Consider the following 14,582-nt stretch of genomic DNA (forward strand, 5'->3'; position numbering starts at 1 on the left):
AGGCTTTGAAACGACTGCATTGCATATTAAAAACTATATCCTGGTACTATGTGCATGGCATACAATATATATGCATGTCTATACTGTATAGTGAATGGTTGGGTTTGACTAAATGTCTGCATTGTTTACACCATATGTCCCATTTCTAACAATAGCGCTTCACAATCAACCTTTTCAAGCGTCAATTTTTATTTTTACCTCGTTATAGCACTGCATCTTCCATATGAGCTACCAACTTGCTTTCACTTACTTTGTACATTGTTGTTTTGTTGGTTTTATATTTCCGAAAACTCCAGTCGATAAAGGTTCTTTTTAAAGTAAAAGAAAACAGAAGTGTAGGAGGAAGCACCAGTGGGTAGGAAAGATACATGTCAACACTGTTCCTTTCACTCTTTTGGACTGTGCCACCCATGCGATTCCCTAAATAAGAGAGCACACACTGTACCCAGACTTGACTTGCATGTTTAAAAAGAGAGCAGCCAGAACTGGTAGAAAGTCTTTTGTAGGATTTTTAAGCACAGTGGCACAACACTTGCTTCCCTAAAATGCTACCTTTGCAGCACCAATGTTTGACTTTAGAGTGGTGAGAAACCTCTAGTCCACGGGCAGAATGAGGCCTAGCAGGAGTCCAAATTTGGACCATGATCCCATTGTCCCCACTTCGTGCACACCCAGTCCACACCTGGCATCATATATGATGACATACATACATGATGTCAGGTTGGGGGCAGGTAAAGTCACAGCTGTGAAGGAATAATAGGGAGACTAAAAGGGCAGTCCCAATTGTTCTTTGGCAAGCACAGTTTGCATTCAACACCTTTCAAATTTGGCGCCAAACCCAAGACCTAAGGGAATCGCTTCCACTCAGAAGCTGCCCATCAAAACTCCCAAGTGGAACCGATCGCTGCAGAAAGCACAGATTGAAGACCTGTCAAAGAGGTCAGACAGGGGTAGGGGAACTCAAGATCTAGCCGACTGGGCTGAAAAGATTACTGAAACCCATATCTGATTCTAGCGTGAACCTCCAACCCTGTGACACACTTCAGCTATACCTTTGCCACCCTTATGGTTCAGCTTTTTTATTAACCATTTTATTTGTTTGTTTTTATAAGATTCTTTCTAAACCACCAACTCATCAAAAATATGCAAGCAATGAATATACGAAGGGTGCATGCGCAATCTGCAGGGTTTGTAAATATCCCAGGAAACCCAATAAGGTGGCCACCTATCCTATGTTCCAGAGGGCAGTGCTGTTTCTGAAGAACAGTCAGGGGACATTGTTTCTATGACAGATTTATAGCACAATCCTTTTCTCAGAGTTAAGTCTTGGAGTGTTCAATGAGCCTTAGTAAGAGTGTACAGGACTGCAGCCTTAGCCTCCTGAACTGTAAACAATGGGGGAAATTAATGCTACCCACTGCAAAACCTCTGGCAAGAAATATCCTACCACTTTGCTTTTGGTTTAAGACCACAAACAATATGTGACAGCCTCTTGCTCCCCAGGATGTGTGCGCATTTCTACAAATTTAAAACAGACTGGACAGTTTTATGAACTTAGCAGAAAACCTCAAGTTTAAAAGCCACTGCTCCCTTCCTAGTGCAGCTATTTCTGCCCAACGTTCATTTCCTGAAAATGATTTCATTTATCCTCAGGGGGCAAAAAATCCCTGCCCACGTCGTACTAATTCATAGTGAGATATACCAGTCAACAGATAACCAAGCACAGCAGATGTCATTTAATAAATTCTAAGCACTCCCCTGCCACCTCTCCCTCATCACATTCGAGCAATCAGGAAAGAATTCAAGCACCACAGCATCCCCACTCGTTCCCTCACTTAGTTTATATTTCTAGATTGCTTCATCTTCACCCATGCATGCATCTTCCATAGAGGCGATCAAAGCAATAGTTATGTGTGTGTATGCATATAATACACCTATCTGTGCATTGCTTCCACTGTTTCTGTATAGATGCTTCAGGACATATTCTTTTAAATTTGTTCCCACATTTTTGGCTTCTATGCAGGCAGCGATGCATCACTTTGCCACTTGCACAAGTGATCCTCATGCATATATGTATAGGCTCTAGTAAATGGCACAGTCTGGCTGAAGTTTCCATGAGAAACCGGGATCCTCCCCAAGGCTGATAATAACAAATTTCTCCCCGATAGAAATTTGTGCCACCCACTGACTGCTCAGATAACTTTCCCAAATTTGTTAAAGTAAATATGATTTATTTTAAAATCCATCCCAGAAATAAAAAGTCGGAAGCACACTCCCCTGCCCTGTGTCAAACTACTTGCTATATAAACAGCCTTTCTACATCACACCTGTTTTGCTTAGGGCTCCTTGTGCCCCAGCTGCAAAGGATGATTTTGAAGGGACACGGGTTTGTTCTTGCTTCACAGCAGGGCTGGATTAGAATGCTTTCTGCTCCCTTCTGTCAATGGGACAAACTTCCCCAGTCAGAGTCAGACAATTTCCCCCTAAAAGTAATAATAATAATAATAATAAATCTCAGTTGGTTCTGAGCCACACTGTTGTGTCCCTGATGATGTCACTGGCCAGAGATGGATTTAGGGCACGGTGACCAGTTCTGCTGCAATGGACACAGAGCATAGAGGGTGCTACAGGGCAACTGTGACATAGTGAACGGAGGAGAACAGATAGTGAGAAGTGGGCGCCACTGAAATTTGAAACACCAAAGTCTGCCCCTGCACCGGGAGCCTAATGGGCTCCAATTTGTTCCTAAAGTCCTTTTTTGTGAACTCCCAAACCTCCTCACTTGCTTTCATCCACTTCCTGAGCTTCCTATTCTGCTGGCAGTAGTAAAACGAAGGGGAGCAAGTCTCTGACTGTCTTCTCCTTTCTGCATCCTGACATGAGTCAGACACCATGAAGGAAGGCAGAGAAAGTGGTCTCCTTCACTTCTTCCATTCCATTAGCTGCCATAGGTGGAGTAACAAAGGTGGAATCCACACACATATAAAAAACGTTCTGAAAATGTTTTTTTTTTAAAGTATGTTTAAAAATACATCGAATTGTCCATAAGGCTCACCATCGCCGTCTAGTGTCACATTGTAAATTGCACTTAAAACACACATAAAACATTTTATTTGCAGCTGTACAGTACAGCTGAGTAAAGAAGCTAAAATGTGTGGAGGGAGGGATCTGTAGTTGCACAGGTAAGTGGAAGGTAGGAAGAGAGGGGATGAATTAAAATCAGTGCCACGAAAGAACCTCCACTCTGACATCACGTAGGATTAACAGAGAGCCAGGGTACCATGTCGGCAGAGGTAAAACATAAGAGACTTTAATTTCCTGCTTGCAACTTCTAACCTCCCTGCACAGTGCCAACCACTGGTCCTTGTGCAAACACAGCTAACACCACAGTATCAACCCATGAAGATCAAGTTCACTTTCTCAACGGAACATGACTCAGCCAGTTTATCCAGATGGTGTGGAAGGTCAATAATGAGTAAGACCTACAATGAGATTCACCAGACAGGGTTCATATTCCAGTCATTGCCTGCTTAGAGAGGCATTTTAATTCCTAAGTGGGAATGGCTGAATGGTTTAAAAAGAATAAAACTGGTGCTTGTTTCCACACTCTTGGGTCAGGTGGATTTTTAAACTTGCAAAGTAGCCTTGGGACAGGAGTTCTTCCCCTCTTACTCCTTGACACTGTGGCCTCACCGCGTCAGCAAAATAAAAGTTCCAGTCCTTTTAAACTTCCTTTAAGTTATTCAGTTACAAAATGAGTCATTTTGTTTGAGCATACGATTTAAAATGTGTAGTTTAAGATAACTCTTGTTATTTATATTAACTCTTGGGAAAATGGACAAAACGTACCTCCCTAAAGAGGGGTGTGTGTGCTTCCTCTTCACATGTCTTTTGACTCCAGCTCCCATCAGCTCCAGTCTGCATGGCCAATAGTCAAGGATGCTGTAAGTTGTAGTCCAACACATCGGCAGAGTGCTGGAGTGGAGGAGGCTGCTGGGTTGAGGAAGGGTGCCCTAACCATAAGTTCACAACTAACCCTGATTTACTAAAAACACCCCCAGCTGGCAGATTTTGCCCAGCTGCCTCACCAACACCTGAAGTACACAAACAGTGAACTAGAAATTGTAGGCAAGAAGATGTATAAATCATACAAATTATTTTTAGGGGATCTGTAAAAAGGCTTTACAGCCCAGTTTAGATGGAAGATGATAGCAATGTAGGATCTGGTGGGACAAAGTTCTATCAGAGTCTACATACTTGTCACTAAATACATGAATTGTGTGTTCCTAGAGGAAGGTTTAAAGACTATGGTACTGCCAATCTGTACCATCAAGCATCATTGGGAAGCCCGAGGCATAAATATTAAGCTTGCGCTATTAAATTTAATAAAAACTGCAAGGCTGCGTCTCTCCATTCTTTGAGTTCTTTATCTTTAAACCAGATCTTTGGAGGTGGCAGCTGTTCAACTAAAAGAGTCACTCAGATGGAAGACTGTCCTCCGATAGCCCACCAAACAGAGAAGTGGTTTTGCCATTCTTCTGGAGCAGACATTTGTCTGTTCCTAGGCTTGCAATTTCTTTTGTAAAATCTGCAAAACTCCTCTAGTTGCAGCCAGTGAGGAGATGGCATTTCATGCTTCTCCCGGGCCCTTCGGGCTCATTAGGAGACTTGCAAGCTTAGGACCAGGCATTTGACTCACTACTAGCAAAACAAAGGTCCACAGAGCTGATCAGGCAATGACATCAATAGAGGCATCTCAAGCAAAGCTACCAGAACCTCTAGGGGTGATTATAAGAATATGATCAGAGGGCAGGGGCTGCCAGTGTGGAAGTTTGTTTGTCAGAATGTATATAATGATTAATTAGAAATAAAATATCTAAGGGGTCAGTGATGTGCCCCTTCCTAGTGAACAATCCTCAGATTTATTTGTTTATTTATTTTAAACTAGCAGTAGTCTGAAGGAGTCCTGAGTGTGAATTTATAGTATTGGATAAAATAATGGGTGGCTCTGACCTTGACCACAATAGACTGCTGCTATGTCCCTGTTCATTCCAAAAGACATAATCCAGAGTTTTGCTATTGAAAGTTTGGTGCATTTCTTTATATACGAATTCAAATGTGCAATAAGAAATGCCTCATAAGATTTTCCAGTATATATTTGGGTTTAATTTAGTTTAAAAGGAAGATATAATGGTTTAATATCTAGGGTGGCCTTAAACTAGCAAGCTTCATAACAAGGATTTACTCTTGCATTTATTCATCAGACAGATAATAAGTGCATCCTTTTCTCTTGTCAAGAGCATTCAGCACAGGAAAGGACATGGCATTATGGTAGATTATTTTACATTCATTTTAATAATGTAGTTTAAATAAAGATGTAAAACTCTTTATATAACACTGTCTGCATCCAGCCATCCCTGAAGGTTATCGAGCCAATTGCTATAGTTTCAAGGACAGTCTACTTAGTACCTTAAGAATTTTCATTGTTGTGCTCTAGTTCACCTGTTTATTTTTCTGGATTCCCTTCCAAGACTCTTTCAAACTAATGTGGTTCAATGATTCAATGATTGATTGATTGATTGATTGATTGTAAACCTGCACTGAAGTCCAAACTATGAACTTGTTCTCTGGCCTTAGACAGGCCATATTCTCTCAGCCTCTGACCTATTGAAGCCCTGGATGATCTTTGGAACATCTGAATGGCTCAGACCATTGACACAATCACCCCTGAGTGCCCTCTCCCACTTAGTAGAGCCCACTTGGCTCCTTGGTATGCTCTAGAGTTTAAGGCAATGAGACAAGATAGAAGATGGCTTGAATGCAATTGAACACTGGTGAGGGCTCATTATTGAACCTACTCAGTAGTACTGAAGGCAGCATAGAAAGCATCCTTTGCTGCCTCCATTGCATCCTTACTTTGGCACAGCTTTTCTGGGTGATGTGGGGCCTTTTACAATTGGGCCCGAAGGAGGTAACAGACCAATGGTAGGTTGCCATGACTCGTTTGCAAATTTTGAGGATAAAACCACTTGCATCTCCCGGGGCCTTGACTCCACCGTTACAGCAGATGGAATGCCTTCCATCAGCTTTGGCTGGTGGCCCAGCTGTGCCCCTATCTGGACAGGGATAACTTAACTACTGTCATTTATGATCAGGTAAACTCTAGTTTAGATTACTGCTATGTGTTATATGTGGAGCAGCCTCTGAAGAGGGTTCAGAAACTTCAGTTGATGCAGACTTCAGCACCAGGTTGCTCATTCAAGGAAGACAGTTTGAGCATGTAACACTAATCCTGGCTCAACTGCACTGATTGCCGGTTAGTTTCTGGGTGCAATTTAAAGTGCCATTTTTTACCCATAAAGCTTTAAATGGCTCAGGCCCACAATACCTCAAGGATTGCCTCTTCCCATATGCACTGACCCTCATCATCTGAAGCCATTCTTTGTGTGCCCCCCTCCATGAAAGGTCCAAAGGGTGGCAATACGAGAATGAGCCTTTTCTGTAGTGAATTCCTGTTTGTGGAATGCTCGCCTTCGGGAGACAAGCCTGATACCCTCATTATATATCTTTAGGTGCCAGGCAAAAAAACTTACTCTATAACCAGGCCTTTGGCCTTTAACTATCTCTGGCCTTTTAGAAGCAGGAGGGGTGTTTTAAATGGATTTCTCCTTCCTCTTGGTTTTAATGTATCTATGTGGGATTTATTATCAATGTAGTTGGTTATAAACTGCTTTGGGTCTCCCTGGGCAAGATAAAGTGACTGACAGATATAATAAGGTAAAGGGACCCCTGACCATTAGGTCCAGTCGTGGCCGACTCTGGGGTTGCGACGCTCATCTCGCTTTATTGGCTGAGGGAGCCGGCGTACAGCTTCCACGTCATGTGGCCAGCATGACTAAGCCGCTTCTGGTGAACCAGAGCAGCGCACGGAAACGCCATTTACCTTCCCGCCAGAGCGGTACCTATTTATCTACTTGCACTTTGACGTGCTTTCGAACTGCTAAGTTGGCAGGAGCTGGGACCGAGCAACGGGAGCTCACCCCGTCATGGGGATTCGAACCGCCAACCTTCTGATCAGCAAGTCCTAGGTTCAGTAGTTTAACCCACAGCGCCACCCACGTCCGCTACAGATATAATAAATAATAATAAAATAACAGTGTGAGCTGTCACCATAGAACAACATCTGTAGGAGCAGAGGACAGAGGACCTGCCTCTGGAAGCAGGTAGGAAGAGTACAGCTGAACAGGACCCACCTATGGGAAGCCAGAAGAAGTACCACCCACCTTGGGCCTGCCCATAAAAAGCAAGTCTAGAGTGAGAGACTAGGATGATACCCGCTGTTTCCAGAAACTCTTCTCACTGCAAGACTTTTGGGAGTGAGTTTGTTTGGACCCTGAGTGGGAACGCAGAGGCTGACAGCAGGGCCATCTTTACCCAGGGTTGCAAGGGGTGCGGGGCACCCGGCCGCCAAATTCTGGGGGGGCACCAGGCACCTGCCGCTGAAGCCGCCTAAGCTCTTAACTATCTACCTGTTATGAAATAATAAATAATTTTGATCAAGCTAGAAAAACAAAATACATATATAGCTAGGTATTGCTGAAATGTATACCTACTGTTTCACCAAAGGACTTTTGACTTTGTGCGCTCATTTACCAAAAACGAGCCGCGCCAGCGGTGGCACTTTTCATTCACAACGGCGGCACTTGTCAGACTCACCGATGGCACTTGTCATTCTCAACAGCACCGTGCACATGAAATTAACTAAATTTGGGGGCATTGGACGAATCTTTGCACCCTGGCGATACATATGCTAAACACGGCCCTGGCTGAGAGGGAGGGTGTGTCAGAAGGTAAATGAACCAATGTGTGTGTATATGTATGTATGTATGTATGTATATGTACTTTGTATTAATGTAACATTTTTATATGTAAATGTATATTTTTGTAATATTTTGTATAAGTTGTCTGTTGTTGCTTGTTGTTTGTATACCACTTAGAGATATTTTTAAATATATATTAAATAATCAGTCTCACATATCCCTGGGAATGTATGTGCAAGTGGACTTTATATAGATTCTGTTTGTACATAATCGGAAAACTGCTTACAAGAAAATCCTTGTACAAGCTCTTTATGTTCCTAATAAATGAGAGCAACTCAAAAAGTTGAATCAAATAACTATGAATGCTGAATCTCTTAATGCTAGTACAGTAAGTGCAGACACTGTGGTTTTGCTCATCTATTTACTTTACACACACTAACATTCTAACTGACAGACTAGTATTATTAAAGTACAGAAGAAAATGAAAGGTCATTTGATCTGGCCTTTCAGGGATAAAAATAAATAAATAAATCCTGCTTAGATGATATACTGAGAAACAGCTTATCAAAGGTGTAAAAATAGGCCAAACACTTAAAGCACTAGGCACCAGAATTTAATAATCAGTATAGACTTTCTGAAAGATCCACTTATGAAACACCTATAAGTGATACATCTTACCTCATTTATGAGCCGAGGGAAAGTTCACAGCTGTTGAAGATTCTATTAGAATGTTGCTCACAATTTTTATACATATAGGCAATTTAGAAAAGAAGGAAGGAAGGAAGGAAGGAAGGAAGGAAGGAAGGAAGGAAGGAAGGAAGGAAAGAAAGAAAGAAAGAAAGAAAGAAAGAAAGAAAGAAAGAAAGAAAGAAAGAAAGTTCCTACAGGTGCAGAATTAACTTATGCCCCCTTCGTTCCTGCAGTACTCATCTGTAGGGGATCCATGTGTAGAAGGGAGAAGTGGTGCCTCCACAAGAGTCCCCTATACCACAGGGTTTCCACATTCCCACGACCTTCCACAGACTTCTATAGGCACAGACTTTGCCAATTCAGTCACCCATGACTAATGTGTGGGTGTCAGGGGGACAGGGCTTAGGGAAGTTGTGAAACTTTTTATAGGTGCCAGATAAAACTAAATTCCCCCATTCTGGCAATGCTATTTTTAGGATAAATTATGTGTGAGAATACAAAAATCACAAGCAGGGGATGCAGCAAAATGTTGTATTGGGGAATGACTTCTGTTCAGGGTTCCAACCAGCTTTGCTATTCACTTTCAGAGTTCAGAGCTTTAACATCATCATAGCCTACTTTTTCTCCCCTCCTTTTATTTAACATCTGAAGAAGAGTTCTGGAGAACTCAGGAGCTTGCACATGATTTTGTGTGCCAGTTCATTTAGTCTTACTAATCACACCATATATGCATACCAAGAATAAGAATTGAAGTATCTTTTGGTTGCTGAAGTCAAGAAAGCTGATGCCCATGTACCTTGTGCAAGTATATTGCAGGAGACTTCATGGCAAGAATTTTAAGATTATAAAAATCCTTTTAAAAGTCAATGACAAATATGACAAGCTTGCTACTTCTGTGCTGTGCTAGCTTAGAGAATCTTGATGGGGCAAAAAAAATACTGTGGTATTTTAAATTGAAAGTATCTCTTATTCTGTCACTCCAGCCTGTGTGAACTGCTCTATTTATTGAACACAGTGAATGAAATTGGACCTTAGTTCTTCAGTGCTCACCTAATAAATTCCACTTAGGTTCAGTACAGAACTGCCCGCTGGATAGCAATATTTGGTGGTTGTTGTTTTTTTTTTTTAGTCAGGTAAAAAGTAATTTAAAAAACTGTATTATTTCTAATCCTGTACATCAAAGCTTTTTGGAAATAAACCCTTGTTATTCATGCTTTGGTCCCAAAGTCTATTTGGGTCTGCTATCAAGAAAGCCAGGTATAGGTCAGTTCCTGGATCCTGAGCTTTTTAAAGAAAGAATTAACTTGGTACAAAATAAAATGGAATGGGCCTGAGAAAGCATATGACGCCAATTCTGAAACTATTATATTGGCTTCCAAAATGTTTGTGGGCTTAATTCAAAGTGCTGACTAGCCCTCAGTGGCTTCAGCCCAGTGTCCTTAGGGGACTCTGAATCTATCTGCTCCTTAAGATTGCTGTTTCTTGTTGATTGACATTGAACATTGTTCTGGGTGTTTTATTGTAGCTACCACAAGATGCTTTAGCATTTATTCTCCCTGGCACATGAGAGATTCCTGCAGTGAGCCTCAGTCCCATAGAAGCTCTGCCTGCAATAAGGCTTCTTCCAAAATAAGTTTGTTATTTTATATGGTACTAAAAATAAGATACAAATGGTACATGCTATCAAGCTTCATGCTATCAAGATATGTGGAAGGCTTTTGCTCATCCAGTTAGGTGTTACCCACTTTCCTTGGCAGTAATAAGCCCAGTGGGTGGGGGTACAACAGGTTTTTATTTCCTTTAGATGAGATAGTGTGCCCTGGGAATATCCTTGTCCTTGATATCTATTTAGAAACAGACAATCTGAGCCCACTGAAAGCAAGTAAACTTCTAAAACAGACATCATAGCCACCATAGGAGCCAACTCCTAGGACCCCCACAATAAAATATTTGAGGGGGCTGGGTCCCTGTAAAATTGATGGGCATTTCCATTCAAATGGTGTGTGTGCACCATGACATGTGATTGATTATGCAGGGTGGGGCTTACCTGGGTCTCTGCAATATTTCATTCAAATTGGCACCCCCTGAGAGCCACTAACCCTGTTTCACATTCCTAAAGTGCAACTGCACCAAGAATCCCAGTTTCAGCCAACTCCAGATAAGAGCTCTTAGTTTTCTATAAATGCATGTGTTCAGATTCATTGAACTATTTGCTTCTATTCACTAATGGAAGGGTGTCACCTTTCAAAAGTAGGGGAGAGAATTCTCCAGTTACCAATAAATATTGCTGTTCTTTCCTTTTCTTTTTAAATCCCTATGTTGCTTTATGATTGGCCTGTTTACAATAATCAAGACAGCAAAGTTCATAACAATGTTTGTCATATGTGGCACTCAGTGTGTGGATATGGTCATTATATAGTTTAGTCACTAGGTGGCAGTGGACTTACTTGGTAGAGTCTGTTACTGTACTGTCTTTAACTGAGATAATAAAGATCTTGGCCAACCCTCGAACTGGTGTGCCCTCTAAGCTTTCCATAACATCTAGTAAGTTTTCGAGTGTATCTTATTCTTGCACATCAGGAATTTCAAAATCTACATGAACTGTACAACTGGGATATTTATGAGAGCTGTTTCCCCCCCCCCATATGCTCCAGTGGCTGGTGGTACTTTTTTAATGTCAAAATTTTACACAGCAACAACAAAACATCTAAGACACTTCCTCTGAAAGAAGTTATATGTGCTTTGCTGCAAGTGGCCTCATTTTGCAAAGTCATGGTAATATGTAATGAAAGGAAAGTGCAGAAGACTACAAAACAACCTAATCAAGTGCAATAATGAATATTTCAACAGGCCGACATTTCAAAGTTTTAATTAAAATTACTAGTGCTATTGATATTGTAATGTCTTTGGGTAACACAGAGGCGAGTCATCACAGGCTTCCCAAATGGACTTCATTACACATGCAATTAATTATAGATATTGCTGCTGAAACTACCCTGGGATCTCTGAGATTTAAAGCAAATGCTCAAGCATTTAAGTGTAGAAGGTAGCTCCGCTAGAACCAGCAGCAGATTAACTGCTGTTATACTTAACCCAGATACCGTATCTCTGGGCTAGGTGTCAGAATCTTTTCCACCAGCTCCAGGCTTTACCTATCTACTTCAGCAACACAGTTTCTACTCCTGCACGGCAGCCTCAAATGAAAACACATTTTGAAAACTAGAGCCAAAGTTGCAATGGTTTTAAATACACACCCCATCTAGCAATCAACTCTCTCTCTCTCTCTCTCTCTCTCTCTCTCTCTCTCTCTCTCTCTCTCAGCAGCTCTGTGAGCTGGAAGGCAAAGGAAAGTTCTAATCAAAATGCATTGCTGTATCTTCACTTTGACAATGCCTCCTTCCACTGCTCCCAGCCCACTCTGATGATCCTTCAGGACACACGGTGCTGTTCTGACAAATATTTCCTGACTAAGATGATTATTTCTACACTGCCAGATGTACGTGCAGAAGAGAAACAATGGCTTCTCTTAGAAAAAGTGAAGTGTACTTTGGAATTTGCCACTTTCAAATAGCAGCAGTGTCAAAGAGCAAGCACCAAACCTCAATGCAGATTTTAAAAGCAAGAGTTAATATGGCCCAAAAGGAAATGAAATCATTATTTGGAGACTATCTTTTAATGCATTCCTCCCCTTGCTCCCACAGCTCACCATTAAAGGAAGTTGAAGCTATTGTCAAAGCCTTCTTGCTTATGTACATTGGTGAGGTGCAGCCACTCTGGGATCAAACTTATTTTAGAAAAGATGAGGAGCAAGGCTGCAGCTTTCAAATAACCTTTCCTCCTTTTCCCCCCAGGTTAGGTTACATTTCCTACATTCTGATAGCATCCTTCATCCGGCCTCTTTGTACACTTCTTTCTGCTCAATCTTGCTGCCATATTAATTATATTAAGTGATTATTATATTATATTATATTATATTATATTATATTAGGCAGTCGCTTTCCTCACAAAAGTGACCCAAAGCAACTTAACACAGTAGAAATAAAGAGCCTAAAACATAAATATATATATGTACAAATAAGACCAATTTTACAGATCTCACCACACTAAAAGAGGATACAAATATATGAAACCTTTTTAAAAAGGCAAGTATTTGCCTGGCACTATTTGGATGGAGAGAGGCCTGTTGAAATTCTCTACCTGGCCTCATTGCAGAAGAATCCAGAAGGCAGCCAAAGCTATTGATTCCTCATTCTCCTTACTCGTCTTGCTCCACCTCAGCATCAAATCTCCTGGACCAGCACACCATGCCTATCTGACTGCTCCCCTTTTTCCTGCCCATTTCAAGCTGGTGTCGCTTATATCAGACATTCCCAGCTGTCGAATATACCCCACAGAGAGAAAACAACTTCTTCATTCACATTGCTTCTTCACTAACTGAGCATGAACTATCGCTCTTAATTAAACTGAAGCACCACTGGTGTATTTGTTTGTTTAGTCAAAATACTTACTGTCAGGGCTGCCTCAGGTCTCAGCTCACAAAAGACCAACGCCAAGCTCTTCTTATATACAAGGATGTTTATTGCAGTTCATTATTGGTTCCACAACCGAGGCGTGCAGCCCCGTGTCTCTTTCCCCTAGACATTTGAAGTCCCCTCTGAATCGGTCCCTCCCCTACACCAGTTTAATAAGCTAACGCTGCTCCACCTTTTTCTCTCTTTCCTTTTCCGCAGGGTCTTTCTGCCCGCCGGGGTTCCCCCCCCTCCTGCTTTCTCCTGAAGCGGAGTCTCCAGACTGCTCCTGCCCCCTCCTGCGGGCTTTGGGTCCTGGCCCCTCCTCCTCCGGGCTCCCTGTTCTCCCGCGCGCCTCCTCATTTGAACTTGGCGCGCGCGCCCAACTTCTGACCTTCCTTTTGACAGTTATGCTACTCTGCTCACTGCCTTCCTCCCCTTCCGGGAGAACGGCTTGCTCTGATCCCTCCCCTTTCTCTGTCGCCGGAGCTGCTCCCTCTGACACACTGGAACCTCCCCCTCCCTCACTGCGCTCTGGCGGGGAGGCTGGCCCTGATTCCCAGCTGCCGCTTTGGGGTCCCCTGCTGGCCCCCCGCTCCTGACACTTTCCACCCGGGGCTCCCCTTGCCCTTACCACAGGCGCCCCTTTCTGGGAATCCTCTGATTCGCTGGAGAGACTCATGGAATCCCCTGCGTCATTGCTATCCTCTTCCTCACTCTCCTGGGATTCCTCTCCATCGCTCTCCATTTCCTGCCTTCCCTGTGCCTCTGTCCCTGTACCCCTGACACTTACATATTAATTTTCTGCCTGACAACAGGCCCTTAAGGTGGCAGATGAGAAGCAAAAATGTGCTTGTGTACACATCAGGTGTGTGTTTTCCAAAGAAAATGCTGATGGGAGCAGGGATGGGATGTCCACTTTCCAAGCCTTAGATACTACTGCTGTTGTGGGTGTTCCAACTGATATTCTTTGGAGGCTTCATAGGGAGAACAGCACACACCCATATACACACCTGGTGTGCACTACCTGGCAACCTTTTGGAAGCAGAACATCTCATCAAGTCAACTCAGTAGGCTGCAGCTCCTGGATCTTCACTGTGCCATAGAGAAGGTTATTGGGGTGATGATGGAAAATGTCTGCTCCCCAAGCCTTAGATGTTGCTGCTGCTACTAGGAACATAGGAAGCTGCCTTATACACATCAGACCATTATTGTTTGCACTGAATGACTATCCAGAGGACTATTTGTACACAGAGCTTTTGCTGTCACCCTTCCCAGTTTGGCTGCTCCAACCACTGCTCTTCCAAAGGTTAACCAAAAGTATACTAGATGTTTAACAACAAAAATCTAAATTTAAAAAGTAGTATGACCATAAGTCACTAGGTATGCCTGTTGATAAAACCACATTAGTAGCCCTTTCCACTTACAAAAGTATTGTTGCTTGTGCACTCTCCTAATTATTTTTCCTTCTCTTACATTTTTATCATACTGTGAAACTCAAGACAGTGTACATCTGGTTTCCACAGAGTCACCTATTGAGACACTGACCACATCTCAACCTGCT

At 42.4% G+C, this 14,582-nt stretch overlaps 1 long non-coding RNA gene across 4 annotated transcripts in view; it reads right to left on the reverse strand.

The window, feature by feature from the left end:
* Nucleotides 1–14,582, reverse strand: part of LOC309530830 — a 572,302-nt gene that overhangs the window by 387,665 nt on the left and 170,055 nt on the right. The gene's annotated exons all lie outside the window — the stretch shown is intronic.

The sequence above is a fragment of the Podarcis vaucheri genome, assembly GCF_965113315.1.
Source record: "Podarcis vaucheri genome assembly, chromosome: 4".
Lineage (NCBI taxonomy): Eukaryota > Metazoa > Chordata > Lepidosauria > Squamata > Lacertidae > Podarcis > Podarcis vaucheri.